The sequence below is a fragment of the Prionailurus bengalensis genome, chromosome D4 (assembly GCF_016509475.1).
Source record: "Prionailurus bengalensis isolate Pbe53 chromosome D4, Fcat_Pben_1.1_paternal_pri, whole genome shotgun sequence".
Taxonomy (NCBI): Eukaryota; Metazoa; Chordata; class Mammalia; order Carnivora; family Felidae; genus Prionailurus; species Prionailurus bengalensis.
In genome coordinates, this window is record NC_057359.1 from 3,567,903 (window position 1) to 3,586,330 (window position 18,428).

The window sequence follows — 18,428 nt, forward strand, 5'->3', positions numbered from 1 at the left end:
GCTTTGGGTGTGAGTGGTTTGCTTGAAAGTGATCATAAGAAGCACAGTGAGCCGGTGGGGAAGTGACACCGAGGACAGAAAGGGAGGGTGCAAAGATGAGCTGACTGCTCTTGCGTGTAGCTGGGGCTCTGCCCCTCTGAGGACCCTCAAAGGACGCTTTGGAGCCAACCTCAGGATTGCCGCAGAGTCTGGGACGGCATGCACCCACCTGCGGACACCCACCGGTAGGCCGTTGCCATTCCCTGCTTTTCCAGCCTGTCTTTAGAGAGGGCGAGTGCAAACCCATGGCCAGAGAGCACCTCCCGGCAGCGTGATTCGGGAAGGTGGGAATTATTCTTTTTTTAAAGTTTATTCATTTATTTTCAGAGCACACAAGCAGGGGAGGAGCAGAGAGAAGGAAAGAGAGAATCCCAAGCCGTCAGCACAGAGCCCCATGCGGGGCTCGAACTCAAGGACCACGAGATTGTGACCTGAGCCGAAACCAAGAGTCAGAGGCTTAACCGACGGAGCCACCCAGGTGCCCCTAATTAATATTCAGTTTTAAGTGATCCAAAGAAAACCCAAATCAAGCTGAATTAAGAAAAAAAGATTAGCTCACCTATTGAAAGGTTAGGAGGCGGGGCGGGGGGCTTCAGCAGGCATTGGACCGAGTGGTCTGCAGCATGGGGTCACAATCAAGTCCTGGCTTAGCCCCCCTCTGCTGTTGTTTGTCCAGCTTGTCTCTGTGCTGAGTCAGGGACTCAGAGCGTCACGGCAGGGGAGCCAACACCAGCTCCAGGCCTGTGCCCTCTGCCGTCCAGAGAAACGAGACCCCTCTTTGCCGCCGGCCCCAGTCAACAGCCTGGGGTCAGTCTCACGGGATGGCCGGGGTCACTATGGTCAGGGGCATGGGTACAGAAGGTGGGCAGGCTCGGGCCACGATCCTCCCCCAGACCACTCCCTCTGACGAGGGTGGGGCCACGTGTCTGAATTGGAGGCTGGGAGCCTGTGATCCCCACTACGACCTCAGGGACTGAGAGTGGGAGGCAGTGATCGTCCCCAAGGAAAATCAAAAGGCTGTTCGGAGAGGCCGGGAGGAAGGTGCTGGTGGTGGAGGGGACAGAAGAGCCAGGAGACGTAGGCAGACAGATACAATCTAAAGGCGGAAAACATGTGGGGTCATTGGATTTGACTTGGCTTTTCTATGAATACAAGCATCAGTGATGTTCGTTTTAAATCACAACATAATCTCGTCTTTCTCCTTTCTGCTGAACCCCAGCGAGAGCCTTAGATTTCCGAAGACACCCTTTCTTCAGCCTCTTACCAGTAGAGATGGGACAAAGTCTCAAAGCGCCCCGCCTGGCGCAGTAGAGGGTCACAGAGACCCTGAGAAGTTGTGGCTATCTCGAGAACCGTGTCAACGAAGGGTGGTCTCTAGGTGAGGTTGACTGATTTGACTCGCCTGAGGTCACGTAGAGATGGCAGAAACGGTCAGGAGGCCACCAGCGGTGGCCATGACAGAGCGCGTGTGAAGCGCACCCTGGAGCCCCGGTGGTTGTCGACGGAGAGCTGCTTTCACAGCTTCAGTGACGACCACTTGCCTGTGTGCTTCGTGTCTGGCTGGTTGCTGTCCAGAACCTTGATCAGGGAAAATATCTTCCTCTTCCCGCTTGGGATTGTTCCATTCGAGGCCACTATGATGGAGAGTGTGCACGTCGCTTTATGTCAGCAGTCGCTGGCTTTGCTCTAAGACTGGAGGGTGGTGGCCTGGCACCACCACAAAGTCCCTGGGGGTGTCGTGTTCCAACTGCCCCGGAAGTCAGACGTGGGCCCTTTTCTCCTATTTACGCAGGAGGCTGGAGGTCACAGAGCTTTTCAGTCCTTGATTAGGTCTGGGAATTAAGATGGGCTTCGGTGCAGCTTTCTGAAACATTCGTCTCGTTGCCGTTATCATGGATGCCTCTGAGGTCAAGAGACATCAACCGTGTGTTTAGTCCTTCAGAAGAATAATGGGACCGGACACAGCAATTTTGGGTCCCCAAGGTCCCGGTCCCGTGGCCTGAAGCTATCCATACTACCCCAGACTGAGGGTTAAGAACAGGCCAAGAAATTTAGGAACACATGTCAAAATGTGCATGTGCAGATGGGGAAAAAAATGCTCACCTCATTTTAAGTACCCGCTGAGTGGGGTCTCATCTATGGGAAGTAACTGTTCCGGAGAACCGTGTGGAATGAGGCCGTGGGCATTTGCGGCTAGTGTGGCCATGAGGGGCGGGGTAACGGAGTGGCGGGGGAAGGCTTTGGATCACAGTCTCCAGTCTGGACCCCAGCTCCACACTCTGCAGCTGTCTCAACCTCGGGTAACTTGTTTACCTCCCTGTGGCTCCGTGTCACCATCCCAAACGCGAGGGTAATAGTAATGGTCACTCTACGTCGGGTTCATTCAAGGATTAAGTGAACTCATCTATAGAAGGCTTTTTGAACCGTCCCAGGATATGGTCAGTACTACATAAGTACTCGAGTTTTATTTTTCTAAAGATATATCTAAACAAACTTCTATAGTAACAGAGCAGCGTTTGTTAATTTCAAGATTCAAAATCAAATAATCTGTGTGTAAACGGATACCGATCATCAGCCTGTTCCAGTAGGAGGATTATTTTAAGTTCCTTTAAAGTTTGACTGCTCAGAGAAAAAGTCTAACCCTGTAGCTATGTATTAGAGCCCCCACGCATGTCAGTGTGATGCTATCCTACAGGAACCCAACAGAACCAAGATCCTATCACTGGGACATCAGCAACAGATGTCACCCTGTAAATTTATTAGTGGCTTGGAAGAATTTATGTAATTAATGGCCTTAATAGGAAGCAAAAAGAAAGAGAGGCACCCGGGTGGTTCAGTCGGTTAAGCGTCTGACTCTTGGTTTCAGCTCAGGTCATGATCTCACGATTCCTGAGATCAGGATCCACATCGGGCTCTGTTGTGGGCATGGAACCTGCTTGAGATTCTTACTCTCTCCCTCTCTCTCTCTCTCTGCCCTTCTCCTGATCGTGGGCTCGCTCTCTCTCTCTCTCTCTCTCTCTCAAAATAAATAAGTAAACATTAAAAAAAGAAAACAAGGAATGGCATGCTGCGGAAATCTTTAAGCTAAAGGGAAATAGAATACACATTTATGGGGACTACTGACCCACTTGACAGAGTGGAGCCTGGGCAGGAAATTCTCCCCCGAAGACTAGAATGGTTCTGTAGGTCAGGATCCAGGTTCCCAAATAGAAAGAATTCTCTGCAGCTGGAGGTAGGACCAGAGCCGGTGCACCCTGGATAAACGACCAGCAGGGTGTGGAGAAGCCGACCAACGCTACCAATGTTTTGGTAGCAGTCCAAAGATGGAAGAAGGCAGAATTTAGTTGTTCTTGGCCTAGAAAAGTCTTCTGCTGTTTCCTCTATTGTCTGTGCTGCTTATAGACTAGGGTTGGTTGTTGTTCATTTAAGTCTCACCGTTGATCTTGTTGTATCTTGTTGACAGTGGAAGGTCTGGTGCGTTTCCCAGACTGAGGCACCTGTTTCCCTACTGATGGCTGATTGTTTATGGTGAAGACTCTATCTGAGGACTGCCCCCAGCCGAAGGCAGCTGAGTTACCCAAGAGGATGTTTCCTCTCGGGGGAGGCTGGCCTCCAATGACTGCCGGGTGGAGGGGTAGGTCTGGCCCCCCTGCCTTTGTTTGGAACACTCTAGACGATCCTCCTGGCTCCAGAGCCCCTTGTGGGATCAGCTGAGTGTTCTGAGTGCTCTGTGGTCACGTGTCTTACTTCTCTCTGTGCTGGGCTCCCTCCCCTCCCCCTCGCCCCCTCCTCTCCCTTCCACAGTTGTCTGCCCCAGGGACCCTTTCCAATAAACTCTCTGCATTTAGATCTCTAGCTGCTTTCTCAGGAACGAGACCCAAGACACAAGTCTGTCCTAAGTAATCTTATATATTTAATAGTAATGCCTTAGAAGACTACACAGAAAATTTCCTCAACTTTTAGAATTCACTCTAGACTCATCGGAAGGAGAGCCAAGCATTTCTTTGGGGAGTGCTCAGACATCTGCCTGGTGGCCATATCCACACCAACAGCGTTGTTGGGGCTGGGCAGAAGATGCAGGGCGTATTCTCTGAAGAAAGAAGGAGAAGGGTGGGGATGGGTCGCCCGGGAGTGGTGGAGGGAGGGCTGAAGACAGGGAGTCAAACACAGGTCTGCCTTGGAAGTCACTGGACCTCGCATCCCCGACCCCGACTCATTCCTTAGACACCTGCGTCCAGGCCTGTGTAGCCTCCTCCTGGGGGGGGGGGGGTAATGAGGGGGTGTTCAGACAGATGCCCTTTCGACTGATTGGCTTCCAGTCAATGTATTCGTTTTCAGCCCACTCTCTCAGCCCAGCCTCCCATGAGCCTGAACCCAACACCCGAGTATTTCAGAGGATCTCTAGCCCAGTTAGCCGAAGAATCATGACTTATCCTATCCGCAGACACTCACTCTCGTCTTTGCCGATCACTGAACTGGTTACCAGCCCACCCCCACCCCGTTCTGTCCTGACCTCTCCTCCATTGCTATCCAATGTCTTGACCTCCTGCCTCTCTTTTAGCCTTTTATTTCTCTGCTATCTCCTTCAATCTTCTCTGTCCCCCTCCACCTCCAACCCACCCAACTCCTCCACTCCCCTGATACATTCTCAGGATAACAGTGGCCAACAGGCCCTTATTCATGGAAACAGATCAATCTTTTCTGCTTCCGTGAGACAAAATACCGAAATTTAATTTTGACCAATACCCAAAGTCCACCGCCTCCTTCTCTGCTTCCTCCCCATCATCACTCATGCACGGGCCATTTGGAGGGGGCTTACCACGTTTTGGTTTCCCGGAACAGACCAACTAAGGAGAAGATGCGGAACACTGCATTTCACCAGGCAGGGTGTCCAGAAGGACGCCATTTGTTTCCAAAGGGAAGCCTGGGTCCTCCTGGGAGAACCCCGAAGGCACGCTATGTCTGTGCAAATGGCCTGTGTCCTACCCCACACCCACCTTTCTGTACTGATGCCGAGGTTGTTCTGAAGGAGCTCTGTCTTCTCTGTTTCACTGATTCTTCCTGAGCCCCCCAGACCACTAGGGGCTGACATGCTCTTCTGCCCTTCCCCCGGGAACCGCAGAGCCAGGCCGTGGGGATTGAGAAGAATATTCCAGCCCAATCCAGTGAGGCATCTGAAGAACATTCTCACATCCTGTGTTCTTCCCCTCTGCTCTTTACAGACATTCCCATTCTCTTTTCAGCTATTTTTCTGCAGAAAAGTTTGAGATCAGCTCTTGTCCCCCGGTAGTCAAGAGAAACAAAGCATTCTTGTATCGAGTATTTCTTCTTCTTTCTTTCCATTCAATGAATCCATGTGGAGATGACTTAACACTCATCATCCTAAACCATTGTGGCCTCTTCCTTTATCTGAGAAAATTACATTTTTTCTTTGAACAAATGAATATACATATTTATTTCCTCATTCTGTTCTCTTTAGAAAACACTAATCAAGCAGAGTCCACTTTCTTTTGCCACGCTTTTATACTTCCAAATTCAACTTCCAAATTCAAATTGAAAGAAATCATTGCATTCAAGGTCACCTACTGCCAAAGCTTATTCAAGAAGAAATAGATAGTCTGGATAGATAGTCTCTATTAAAAAAAAAAATAGAATTCATAGTTACAAACCTTCCAACAAAGAAAATTTCAGGACCGAATGACTTCACTGGAAAATTATAGAAAAGCTTTAAGAAATAAATATTAACAACCCTGCATATACTCTGAGTAAAAAAGTGGCAAGAATACATCTCAAATCATTTGAGGAAACCAATATTACGTTGACATCAAAACCTGACAGACAAATTATAAGAACACTGCAGACCATTAGCTCTCATGAACATAGATGAAAAAACCCACAATGATATTAGCCAATCAAACCCAACAATATGGAAAAATGGTAATACATTATGAGAAAATTCATCCCTGGAATGCAGAGTTTATTCGACAATCAAAAAATTCGCCGTGAGCGATGACCTCTACAGACTGAAGAAGGAAAATATATAATCATCTGAAAACATATAGAAACTGCATATGACTAACCCTAACATCTACCCATGCTAAAAGCACTCAGCAAACTTGGAATTCAGAAAATTTACTTAACCTGATAAGGGTATCCACACAGACCTTATTGTCTGACCTTACAGACAATATTATAATTAATGGTATAAACCTGGAAGCTTTTGCTTAAAATGGGAAGGAATGCCTGCTCTCCACACTCCTGTGAAAACTGCAAACCAGTGATGAAAGAAATCAGAGAATACCTACAAATGGGGAAAGATGCCAGGCTCGTAGATTGAAAGGCTTAATATTATTAAGATGTCAGTTATCTCCAATTGAGCTATAGATTTAACAAAACCCTAGGACACGATTCCGGTAGGAATTTACAGAACTCAATTAGATTCTTCTAAAATTCATCGAAAAAGGCAAAGGATCAGAATAGCCTAAACATTTTTTTTTTTTTTTTTTACAAAAACAGGATTGGAGAACTCACACACATAAACTTGAAATGTTATTATCAAGATGTAGTGATCACACCGTGTGGCATTTGTGAAAGGGTGGCAAACATATCAATAGATTGAATAGAGTCTGATTGAATGGATTGAATAGAGTATGACCTGAACATAAGTGGCCAGTTGATATTTCACAACCGGTAGAGGGAATGTAATGGAAAAAAAAAACTTTTCAAAAAATCGTGATGGAAAATTTGGATCGAGCTATTTAAAAAAAAGAAACTTGAACCATGCTTTGCACGGCTGCATAAAAAATTAACTCCAAGTGGATCCTAGATCTAAATAGAAATTTACAACTCTAAGACCTCAAGAGGAAACAAATGAGGAAATATTTGTGATCCTGGGTTGGGTGAGACACACATCGAAAGCATGACTTAGAAAACAAAAAGGTAAATAGTAAACCTTTTTATAAAGGACATGGTTAAGGGGCACCTGGGTGGCTCAGTTGGTTCAGCGTCCGACTTTGGTTCAGGTCATGATCTCGCAGGTTCATGAGTTCAAGCCCCCCGTGGAGCTCTGTGCTGACACCTCAGATCCTGGAGCCTGCTTCAGATTCTGGGTCTCCCTCTCTGTCTGTCCCACCCCCGCTCATGCTCTGTCTCTCTCTGTCTCAAAAATAAACACTAAAAAAAAAAAAATTAAAAAAAAATACAAGACCTGGTTAAGAGTATAAAAAATATGTCGCAAACTGAGCAAAAACATTTCCAAAATATAGGTCTAGAATGCATAAACAACTAACTCAAACTTAATGTGAAAACAATCCAATAATTAAAGAGACAAAAGATTTGAACACTTCACGTAAGAAGGTACGGGGATGTCAAGTAAACACACAAAAAGGCTTTGCAAACTAAAAACAATAAAATGCTCTTATACACATTTTTCGAACGGCAAAAAGAAAAAGAAAAAGGACCTACCAAATGCGTATGTTGAAAAAAGGAGGCGGAGCGACTGGATCGCACTCTGCATGGCTGGCAGGAATGCAAAACGGTGTGGCCGCTTTGGAGAACAGTTTGGCCGTTTCTTGTAACGTTGAACACACCCTTCCCCTATGACCCCGCAATTCCATTCTTAGGTACTTTCCGAAGAGAAACGAAAACTTATGTTTATCAAAACCCATGTGCAAATGTTTACAGCAGCTGTGTTCAGCCTGCCAAAAGCTGGGGGCATTAGAAACCTCTTTTAGCAAAAGCAAATGAACTGCTGTGTTATTTATCCACGCAAAGTGACGTGACTGAGCATTAAAGAGAACTACGGATACGCACAATTCACAGATGAATCTCAAACTCATTAGGTGGCTCTGTAATATAGGATTCCATTTCTGGGACGTTTTTTAAAAAGACAAAATTCTAGGGACAGAAAACAGAACCGTTGTGGACAGCAATAGGTCGTGGGGAGAGAGATTGCTTAGAAAGGGGACAAGAAAAGTTTGCCGCTTTGAATTCACGTGTCCACAACATCTTTGCTTTCAACAGATGAAGTCTTATTGTAGGAATCAGCCACAGAGAGCTTGTTTCCTGGCCCATGACATAGGAAAAAACTTCATTTTGAAGACACCTGCATCTTTAGTGTCTTGTACAGATGGCATTCCTTGAGTTAGGAAGAAAGCCTTGGGCGTGTGTTGGTTTTCTGCTAAACGTCTGTATATTCGCGTATCTATATATGAGACGTAGGAGTGACGGCAAAGGAGGGAAGTGAGAAAATGAGAAATCCCACCTTCTTCTTTCCATCTGCCAGACTGACTTAAAAAAAAATAATAATGCATTTATCTTTATACTTCATCTGTAACTGTGTTTGTCACCAGAAACCCAAGAATCTCTTCTACATTATTCCCGAAGTAAAAAGTAAGATTGCTTTATGGAGGTGCTAACATATTATACCAGAGATATAAAATTAATTGTCCTGTTTTAGTATCTTGTGATGCCCTTTTTTATCGTCCTTCAGAGTTAGAACTTGTAGCTAAGCAGTCTTTACCTAAAACATTTCCATACAAAGAATCCTTAACTCACCTCCCTGTATATACCCAGGAAACATGCCTTCCTCTTTTCTTAAAATAATGCTCATAGAAAGAAACTTCCAGGTTGAAACTAGTGCATCCTAGACGATCCAAGGAGGAGGTTGGATCACAGTGACCCCCAGGAATTCATCGCAGTCAGTTAGGGGTTGATCCCGGTTCCTTCTCACTGGTGACCCAGATCATCAACAAGAACACAGACCTCACTGCCTCGTAGATGACTTCAAAGTCAGGGATACACAGGAGCATAGGAGACAGCAGCATTCATTTAATTTGAAAAATTAGAAAAGCAACCAGAAACGTAGTAAAGAACACGAAAGTGGGACAGAAGAGATGCTCTTCTGATGAAAATCCAATTATCCCACAAATACGTATTCTATGTGTCTCTTAATTTACAACGTATTGTGCTGGGTGTCTAAGAATTACAGTCCCAGAGCACCGAGAAAACAGACAGATGCAGAAGGCGAGAAAAAGCATCCTCCCAACTGATGAAAGAAAGGCAGTGGGAAGGAGAAGGGGTATTTTTCTAATAAGATGCCCAAGTCAAGTGTCAGAGAGAATAAGGTCAGGCATTAGCACAGATGGTAAACACGGGTAGGACAAAAGATACATAGAGAGGAAGGGGTAGTTTTCCAGGTCCTTCGATGTCTTATCAAAACAAGAATATGGACACTAGGGAAAAGAACGAAAGCACAGATATTAAAGTGGGCTATATGTGACTTAGAGATAGGAGCATTGGTTTAAAGTTCCCGAACGGGATTTCAGTTCTGAGCCTCTCCTTGGCTGCCGTATCCGTCAGTGTGGCCCCGTCACCTGTCCCAGCGGAGACCAAATCCTCCAGAAAACGCTGGAGAGGATACCAGGATGAGTGTGGGCAGGGCCCTGGAACTGAAGGAAGGTTCTGGGGAAAACACCCCTGCTGATCAAGAGAAACAACATCCCCATGAAAGAGGTTGATCTTTGTTCTGTGTCTTTCCCATGTTTTTCATTAAACTTTCTAGTTTTAGATAAATGTAGATTCACATGCAGCTGTAAAGCACTAATACAAAGTGGTCCCATGTACTGTTCACCCAGTTTACATAAATGAAAACATTTTGAAAGACGGCGGTAAAATATCACAACCAAGACGGCATTGATACAGATGTTTGCAATATTTGCATCTCCGGAAGAATTTCTCGTTACCCTTTTAAGACCAGTTACCCCCAGCCCGTGCCTGATACCATCCTGGCAACCGCTAACCCACACCCCACTTCTAAATTTTGTCATTTCAAAAATTTTATATCAGTAGAACCACGTGCTATGTAACCTTTCGAAATGGCGCTTTTTTTATCCCCCAGCATATTTTCTTGGAGATTCATCCAAATTGTTATACGTATGAACAATTCATTCATCTTTAATGATGAGTTGTGTTTCATGGTAAAAATCGAAGATGTTTGTTTAACCATTAAAGGACATCGGAGCTGTTTCCAGTTGCTGAGTATTATGCATGGAGCCACGATAAATATTTGTATACAGATTTTTATGTGAATCCAAGGCTTCGTTTTGCCAAGATAAATGCCCAAGAGTGCAATTATACGGCCAAATGGTAATTTCATGTTTAGTTTTATAAGAAAATGGCAAACTATTTCCTACAGTGGCTGTATGGTTTCACTTTCCCACCATTAACTTAAGAGTGGACACGTTTCTTTGCATCCTTGCCAGACATGGGCATTTCACAGTTTTTTGTTTTAGCCATTCTTTCAGATGTGTGATAACATCTCATTGTGATTTAAATTAGCATGTCCCTTATAGTTAATGATGTGAAACATCTTTTTATATGCTATTTGCCATCTGTGTATCCTCTTTAGAGGATATACTCCCACTTCATCCTTCATTTTCAAGATTGTTTTCGCTATTCTAGGACCTCTGCTTCTCTACATAGATGTTAAAATAAGTTTGTCTGTGTCTACAAAGATCCTTGCTGGGAGTTTGATAGGATGGGGTCGACACTGAATTGACTTGAGTAAAATTTACATTTTTACTATGTTGAGTCTTCCAATCCATTGATATGGTATGTCGCTCCGTTTATTTAGATGCCTTTCGATTCCTTCCATTAGCATTTTGCCACATTCAGCATACAGATCTACTTTTTTGTTACTACAAAGCTTATTTCATTAGCTTTGAAGTAATCGTAAATGGTGTTGTGTTTTCAATTCGGTATTCACAGGTTCATTGTTAATCTACATAAATGCAGCTGATTTTTACATACTGCTCCGGTATCTAGTGACTTTGCTAAATTTGCATATAAGTATTACGAGCCTTTTAAAAAAATTTGTAGATTCTTTGGAATTTTCTACACAGACAATTATGTCACCTACAAAGAGCAGATTTTTTTTTCGAATTTGTATTCTTTTTATTTCTTTTCTTGCCTTGTTATGCTTTCTAGAATTTGTAGTGCGATCTTTTTTTTTTAATATTTTTTTTAACGTTTATTTTATTTTTGAGACAGAGACAGAGCATGAACAGGGGAGGGGCAGAGAGAGAGGGAGACACAGAATTGGAAGCAGGCTCCAGGTTCTGAGCCATCAGCCCAGAGCCCGATGTGGGGCTTGAACTCACGGACCGTGAGATCGTGACCTGAGCTGAGGTCAGACGCTTAACCGACTGAGCCACCCAGGCGCCCCTGTAGTGCGATCTTTAATAACAGCAGGAAGAGTGAAAATGTATCCCTTGTTTCTGATCGTAGGAGGTAAGCTTCAATCTTTTGCCAATAATTATGATGCTACTGCAGGGCTTGTTGTAGACGTCCTCTATCAATTTGAGATAATTCTACCTTTGTTCCTAAGTGACTCTTGAGTTGTTATCACAATGAATATTGGATTTTTTCAAATATTGTGTGGGTGTGTTAGTTGATATAGTCGTGTGATTGTTGGGCTGGTGGATTATACTGATTGATGTTTGAATGTTGAGCCAGCCTTGCGGAGCTGGAACAAATACCACTTTGTTATGATGTAGAATTGTTTTATATACACAGTGCTCAATTCAGCAACTGTTCTGTATCTGTATCTGAATTCCTGAGAAATCTTGGTCTATTTGCCTTGTCTGGTCCTTTTAGGTCTTCTTTTTGTTAGGAGGCAACACTGACATCCTAAAATGAGTTGGCAAGTGTTCTTTCCTCTTCTATCTTCTGGAGCATAGCGTGTAAAATTCACGTTAAACGTTTTTCATTTTCAGTAGAATTCTTCAGTGAAACTAACCGGGCTTAAGAACTCTTTTTAAGGGGTTTTAATTACAAATTTCATTTCCTCATTAGTTTTTGGCAGATTCAAATGATCCCTTTCAGATTTGGTGAGTCATGGTGGCAATTTGTCCTTTGCCCGGAGTCATTCCATGTCTTCATAGTTGTCGAATTTAGGTGCATTGGGCTTGAGGAGTAGCCCTCTTCCCTTTGCTGTCTCCCTGGACGGATCTCCCCTGAAATCAGTAATTTGTGTCTTCTCTCTTTTTCTGTTAGTTTCTGCAGGTTTGCCTATTTCGTTGGTATTTTTAAAGAACCAGCTTTTTATTTCATGAATTTATTCTTGTTTCCTATTTTCAATTTCGTTGCTTTCTTCTTTTATCTTTACTATTCCCTTCCTTCTACGTGCTTCGGAATTGCAGTAAAACCTCGAATTGTGAGAAATTTGTTTTGCGAGTGTCCCACGAGATGAGCAAACGTTTCTAACAAATTTTAACTTGATCGATGAGCGATGTCTTGCGATAGGAGTAGTTCGTGATGCCAAATGTCACATGATCACAGCTGAACCAACGGTTCTTGAAATTCTCTTTGATACGTGAGTGCTTTGGATCACGCGCATGTCTCCAGAACGAATTATGCTCCCAAACCAAGGTTTTACTGTATTTTGTACTTTCTTTTATGTGTCAGGAACTTAGATGATTGGCTGATATTGTTTTTTTTCCAAGGGAAACATGCTGGGCTGTACCCGTTCCTCTCCCTCTGCTTTACTGCCCTCACGTATTTCAAATATTGTATTTTGTTTTCTTTCAAGATCCATTTTTAAAATTTCCTTTGAGACTTCCTCTTTGACTCGTGTATTATTTACATGGATGTTCTTTACTTTCCAAGTTTTTGAGTTTTTGTGGATTTTTTTGTTGTTGATTTCTGATTTGATCCAAACATTATTGGACGATATATTCTGTACAATGTATGATATGTATGATATCAATACTTTTAAATTTATTGTGCGTTTCTTTCTTTTTTTTTTCTTTCCCAGGGTATGAGCCATCCTGGTAAGTGTTGGGCACTTGAAAAAAAATACACACACAGAGCTGTTAGTGGGTGGAGGGTTCTGTATGTGTTCACCAGGTCCTTTGGCTGAGGGCGTTGTTCGATTTTCCTGTATCCTCACTGCTCCATATTTCAATTAATTGTTTCGAGTGGATGGAATGAATCTCCACTCATGATTGCGGATGTGTTTGCTTCTCTTTTCTGCTCCATCAGTGTTTCCTTTTTTATTTTGAGACTTTGTTATTTGTTGCCTATATAGTCAGGATCCTCATGGATTTATCCTCTATCTATATCTATCTACCTATACATTTATTATGCAGTGCACCTACTTAGCACTGGTATTTTTATTCGTTCCGAAATCTAACTCAATTGATATTAACCTAACCATTTTAACTTGTTTTTTGTTTAATGTATCCATGGCATATATTTTTCCATTCTTTTACTTTTAATCTAACAATGGCTTTATACTTAAAGTGAGTTGTGTGAGGTTTTTTGTTTGCTTGCTGTTTGTTTGTTTTGATTTTGTTTGGTTTTGTTTTTGTTTTTTTATACACTCACTTGGTCCTTAATTGATATATTTATCCTGGCCACTCAGAGGAATAACTGATATGTCATGACTTCAGTCTGCCATTTTATTATTTGTTTCCTGTTTGTGACCTCTGCCTCTGGTTCTCTCTTCTTGACTTTCTGTGGGTTCCCTAAACATTTTACAGTGGCCTGCTTTCATTCATTTATAATGTTTTTGCATGTATTTCTCTGGATGGTTTTTGTAGAGGTTACTCTAAATATAACTGTATATCTGTATCTACACACACACACACACACACACACACACTGGAGTCAATATTTTACTACTTTGAGTGAAGTGCAGAAACCTTATTTCCATTCAAGGCCCTTTACTCTCCAGAGTTTTTAAATATAATCATCTGAAGTACGTTGTTCATTGAGCACCACATCAAATGATACAAATTTTGCTTCAGCCATCAATACGGTTGAAGAAACTCATGAGAAGGACTTTCTTTTATATTTCTTTTATATTTTTATTAAAAGTGATATTTTTTATTTTAAAAGTAATATTATTTTATATTTTATATAAAATATGTATATTTTATATAAAATATATTTTATATTTCTTTTATATTAGCCCCTGCTAATGGCCAGCTTCTGGCGGGGCCTTGTGGAAAGCAACCCGGGAGAGATGGGCACTGAGTTCCACTGCCTCGGTTCAGCTGCTGGGGGAGTTGAGTCTCTCTCACTGGGCTTACTGATGCGAGAGGCAAGCAGGGGAGGGATGTCATCTGCCCGCCTGCCTAGCACCTCCTGTCCTGTCTCTTTGGCTCAGGGTTGGAGCAGAAGCTCAGCCTGCCACTAGGGCCCACTGACAGCTGACGAGGGAGAGCTGAGGGGCAAACTGGTTTTGTTCCACAGGTTCCCGTTCTGTCTTGTCCCTGCCCGGTGTGCAGGGAGGTTCTGCTGCCACTGGGCCCTGTTCACACCGGCAGTAGAAGAGAGCGGAGTACTTACCAGCCCCTCCTTGGATGACCTCATCAGTCTCTTTAGTAGGAGAGAGGAGGGGAGGCTCTCAACTGGTCCCTAATGTCACCAGAGCATAGGGGTATGGGGGTGAGATATGAATCCTGGTGGGGGGCAGTCCTGCCTCACGTTGCCTTGATAGATGGCACTGCTGGTGGGGTGCGGCTTATGTCCGGACCCTGCTGACACCACCTGTCTCCACCGCATGGGGACGGACGAACAGCTCCCTGCCCCATCTTTGGACGCCACTGGCCACCTGGCAAAGGCATCAACACACGACCTGCTTCCATGAGACCCCCCCACCCCCAAAGGGGTAGGGGGTAATCACCTTTCTGAAAGATCAATTCTGTGAAACCGTGGGCCTAAAGGTGGCTTTTCTGTTGGAGTTCAGCTGGAGGCAGAGGTGTTGTGCCGGGTCCCGTAGACAAGTTTTCTGTCGCTAGACCATTCTATACCGCATCCTCTAGATCACAACGGGAAGAACGGAGCTTTCTTGGAGATTTTGCCTACACCTGTTGGCAGTTCCAAGTTAGTAGGTTCCCCAGGACCCTGCCTGGGACACACCGGAGGCAACACAGGAACTGAGGGAACTCACTGCTGGGTTCTTCTTCAAGTCCAGATTTCTCCAGGCTTCCACCTTCTTCTTTGCACCTTGCAGAGCCTGCTTATGCTTGCTGTCGTGTTAAGTCTAGGACTGTACAGCTGTAAGGCAGAGGGATAGGGACGCCTGGGGGGCTCAGTCGGTTGAGCGTCCGACTCTGGCTCAGGTCATGATCTCCCGGTTCATGAGTTCGAGCCCCGCGTCGGGCTCTGTGCTGACAGCTCGGAGCCTGGAGCCTGCTTCTGATTCTGTGTCTCTCTCTCTCTCTGTTCCTTCCCCACTTGCACTCTTGCTCTCTCTCAAAAATAAAGATTAAAAAAAGAAAAGACAGAGGGGCTGTGAGCAGCAATGCTCCTCCAACTAGTGAGACGGGGAGTGGTGTTTTTTATCAACTCTGCCATGTAGACAAAGGACATCATCGTTTTCCCTGAGAATGAAAAGGAAACCATCATAACTAAAAGCCCATTCCTCTGAAAAAGAAAAATGATGGTTAGTTAACTCCTGGAGCTGATCATTCATGAGAATATGAGAGAAAGCAGAAAGAGCGTGGCTAGAGCAATGGTTATCGCTACCTCTTCCAATGTCGATCGCATTTCCTCAACTGGCTCATTACTAACACATACTTTCAGCCACTGTAACAAAAAGGAATGACACTAGTGTTTTCTGAACACAGCCTGATTCACAGAACAGTGTGATCCACAGATGGCTTCATCCATCTCCAATGTATACTAGATATTAAAATTAACAAGGCGAATTCTGTTATTCAAGGTCAAATTTAAATCTTTATCCATTATCAGCCTTTTACTTTCTCTTTGTTCTCTCGGTTCTTGAACAATTATTTAGGGCATTTCGATTACTACTTGTATCCCCTTTTTTATTTCCCTTACTCTAATTCTCAAGGGGTTTAAACCTAATCAAGCAGCCAATTCTATCCCCCATCCACCTCATCGGTGCAGGTCATGGTTCAGGACCCCCTTGGGCTCCCTGCCTCTCAGAGCCCGCTAATCTCTCCCTTCCCTCCAGGGGGACCAGAGTTGGGATTCTCCATCTGTGCCTGGGGTCGAGTGCATTCGCTTGAGCACAGTTGTTTGAAGACTTAAAGGCAAGCTCTCCTTTTAACAGTAGGCTCGTTGGTAATAATGAGCTTTTGGTCTCAAGGTGTCTCTCTCTTATGTTCTATACCTCAACCGTTTCCACACTCAGAAGGGAAAGATAATTATTCGTTATCATCCTCCCTTTTCAATCCATTCTCTGTCCAAGACGGTTGATAAATTGGAGAGAACTTGCAGCTCTGAGACAATACACACTGGTGTATTACAGATTCTTAAGAGGAAGATTGCGCTTGTTGGCGAACAGTATGGGGGGGATTCTTTTTCCAATCAGCGATTCTCTCAGGAGAAACAAAGAACACATGACTAGAAAGGTTGCTGACGGAGAACGTGGCTTGTTTTTGAAGCATTGCGTTTCTTTCACTTTCTTGCATGATGCAAATATAATACAAGTTTCTTTATTCTTCATTTAAAATCTAGAATGGGTACACCATAGGGAAACAGAGAGAAATTTGGGAGGTGACGCTCCGATTTCATCACTTTAACACAATAATGATTTCCCGTACGCTTCTTTCGTTTATCTGCGTACGTGGTTTCCCAGATACTTCCAGGGAAAACAATTGAGAATTCAGAGACAATACAAGCGGTCTGTGGATGATGACCCAGAGAGAATCTTAATAACCTAGAGAGCACCACGAAATAGAATTTCCAGCAAGTACCTAATATCAGTGCATGCTATAAAAATAATATCATGCTCTAAAGTAATGCTGACTGATGGTGAGTTGGAAAGCCTAAGCAGGACAGCGATAGAGCAAGTATTGTGACATCCCGCTGGGAATAGGGACATTATTCTGGTTCTCGAATATGAATTGCACCATGGTTGGTGTGTCAGGAAAAGTCCAGTTTCTGTAAACGTCCCCGGGCTAGTTTGAGTTGCGGACGCTTGAAACAGGTGGCTTGGGGGCGGTAGGCAGGGTCGCCCACAGGGGTGAGGAGGGGTTTGGGCATCTGTCTGTGACAACACCTCTTTCGTGGGCAGGCACGTGGCCCCAGCAGAGTTCAGCACAGCGTGCGTGGGCCACTCTGTGCCCACGGTCATGCCCGTTATAAAACACGCGGCATCGGGGGTCGGAGGAGAAGGAGGTCGCAGACCACTGGTCAGTGCTCCGTGCGCAGTGAAGATTCATACATGTTTGCAACTCTGTTAGAGAAAGGAGACTCTGACTCGGTGACATCGAGGAGATAGGACAGACCTAGGCCCTACGTTTTCCAGAATCCTCTCCCTGGCCTGGTCCCGGGTTAGACGCGAGCAACGAAAGGACGAATGGAGAGCAAGGAAGAAGACGTGCCGCCCTCTCGGGGGGCAGAGTCACAGCAGGCAGATGACAGATGTGAGGCGGCGGCAGGCCCCTCCGCGCGAGCTTCTGGTCGGCGCTCCGGGTGAGGAGTGGCCACGTGGTCCAGGCCCAGAGCTGCCCGGCCCTTCGAGCTGTGCGGGCCCCTGTTTCCCGGTGCTAAAATCCCACCACTGCTGGGCCAGAACACTACCCCGTGAGGACGATTTCTTAAACCTGTACCCTGGAAGCAGTCAAGATGAGGGAGCGGTTTCCTGGACTTGGCATTGCGTGATGATGTTGCCTCGCTCTGAAAGAACGCACGGTTGTGTGATGGCCGGGAGCTTTTCATGCGAATTCATCCTTCTTTGTTCAAATGGCCTGAGGCCGTCCAACGGAAAAACCTCGGGGGCAACTCAGGAATAAACACATCTTTGGGACCCTCCCTCGTGCCGTGTTTCTCTTCTCCTCTGGTTCCATTTGTCGTGTGGAACAGGACGAGTGTTCTCCGCTGCGAGGCCTGCCTCCTCCCTGGCTTTCCAAACGTCCTCACTCCCATCACGCGGGTGGAAAGTAGGAACACAAGTCCGTCACGGATTGTTGTGTTTTGAAATCTCAACGCTGTGAAAACCAGGATTCCGGGCAGAAAAAGCACAATGAGCTTACATGAAACTGCTTATGGTTTATCTATTGCCCTTGGTGAGAATGTCTGTACACATTTTGTGCAGGAATACCGGTGTGTGTTATTTCTGGGGCTGGGCCAGACTTCCCTGGGGGTGATAATCAATGTACGTTATGTGCTCTGCATTTCCTCTCTATGATCTGAAAAACTCGCGATCCAAGAGCAGGGAGACCCAAGGGTTTTGATTTGTTAGAAGGGGACAAAGTAGAATGAACATATGCTTATATGAGGGTTGGTTAAGCATTATTATGCTTTCCTCATATTATAAAAGTATGGTTGTGTAGCCACCATAATACTCAACATCCAGAGCTATTCTGTCATGGCGGCCATCTTTGGTGTTGCTTCTTTATAATCCCATCAAC